This window comes from Cyprinodon tularosa, unplaced genomic scaffold, assembly GCF_016077235.1.
Source record: "Cyprinodon tularosa strain WSP-4 unplaced genomic scaffold, ASM1607723v1 ctg6, whole genome shotgun sequence".
NCBI classification, from domain to species: Eukaryota; Metazoa; Chordata; class Actinopteri; order Cyprinodontiformes; family Cyprinodontidae; genus Cyprinodon; species Cyprinodon tularosa.
Window position 1 is genome coordinate 4656638 of NW_024039340.1, and position 1753 is coordinate 4658390.

At 42.9% G+C, this 1753-nt stretch overlaps 1 long non-coding RNA gene across 1 annotated transcript; it reads right to left on the reverse strand.

Annotated features, from left to right (window-relative positions):
- Positions 1-895: 895 nt before the first annotated feature.
- LOC119797801 lies at positions 896-1544 on the reverse strand. Its single transcript, XR_005282627.1, has 3 exons — positions 1487-1544; positions 1061-1269; positions 896-976 (listed from the first exon to the last, which is right to left on the reverse strand). It is a non-coding gene; the product is annotated as an uncharacterized LOC119797801 (long non-coding RNA).
- Positions 1545-1753: the final 209 nt, after the last annotated feature.

Here is a 1753-nt window from a genome sequence, read left to right on the forward strand (position 1 = left end):
ATTAGCAAACCTGGCAGCTGACTGTCAAACAGAATGAGAACGGACAGACATACTGGCCAGGAGGAATTAAATTTGAAGCTGTCGCCTTTTCAAATTACAGGAAGAAAACAATGTTAGAAATTCACTCAGCTTTGATATTTATAATCTTGTTTCCGAGTTTAGATTTTTTATGAAATCATAAGCAAAACCACGTAATATGTTTTCCAATGGCTGCTCAGCGGCACAGTGGGTAGCACTGCTGCCTTGCAGCAATAAGGTTCTGGGTTTGATTCCCGGCCTGGGGTCTTTCTATGAAGTTTACATGTTCTCCCTGACCATTCTTGGGTTAGCCTGTGTTGCCCTGCGAAGGACTGGCGATCTGTCCAGGGTGTACCTGGCCTCTCGCCCATTGACTGCTGGAGATAGGCACCAGCCCCCCTTGGGATAAGCATGATAGAAGATGGATGGATGGATAATTGATGGTTATTTTACAGTAGCAGCCAATTAAAAATGGCCCTCCCCAGTCAAATGCCAGCCGAATGGCAGCCCACTTCCCTGTAACTCCCAGCCAAATCCCCTCCAACTTCCAGCCGCTGGAGTGACCGAGCTCTTGCATATTTTTTTACTCTGACTCCACCCTTTTACTGAATTATAGGTTCTGACCAGGAGATGATGCTTCTCTTTAGATCGCAATGTCCATAAATCATGACAGAAAGAATATTTTAGTACAAAGATTGATGTTTAAAAAGGAATTGTAGGAGACCAGCCAAGGACCAATTGAGGAAAGTTGGGAAATTTTAATAGCTACTACTGTACGCGGTTTAATGATGTAACTCTCTAAAAAAGAGCGTAAATCTGCTGAGGTTATGAATAACTTTACGTTTAGATGTCATTATATCTCTTTATCAAACCTTGAAGGAGTCGGACAATGTTCTCATAGATCTCAGTTGTTGTGTTGCTGCTGAAGGTCGTCTGTTGAGAATCAAGCAGTTTGATCCTAAATATAGAAATAAAAATCTAAAGTGAAACCCGGAAGACAATCCTCCAACCTTTTGACCAAAAGCTGTAGAGAAATTCTCACATCTCCTGAGTGATGTTACATCTCCGTTCTTCCCCCGATGAAAACAAGGAGGTCACCAGATTGGGAGAGAGGTCAACCAGGAACGGCTTCAGTCGGATCTTCAGCCACAGCAGGAACTCTTCATCACTGGCATTTCTGAGAACTCCTCATTTAAAAACACCCTGCAGGAAGGCCGACTTTATCTCCTGTGTGTAGTTGGTGGACTGAACCTGTAGGGATTGGGATTATTTTTTTTAACATCTGGCTGTGTATCATTGATGAAATAATTTTATGTAGATGACACAAAGCTGTATTAACTAGCTGTATTATCGTGTCATCATGTGACTATGAACCCATCCAAGTGCTGGGTCAACGCATAAACCAAATAGATGTGCTAAATTTTTCACCCTAGTTGAATTAAAATAAACTGTAAAGTGATATTTTTACTTCGATTTCTTGCTGGAGGAGGTCAAAGAAAAGACTGAAGTTGGAATCGCTGATGAACGTCAGGATTTTGTCTACGTCCTGCGTCCCGTTGAGCTGTGAGGGGATGGCGGCCAGCTGGCTCAGCTGATTGAAGGAGAGAAGATCTGCAACCTCCAACTGAAAGACAAATGGATTGTTCTTAGGTATGTAGGTAGGTAGGTAGGTAGGTAGGTAGGTAGGTAGGTAGGTAGGTAGGTAGGTAGGTAGGTAGGTAGGTAGGTAGGTAGG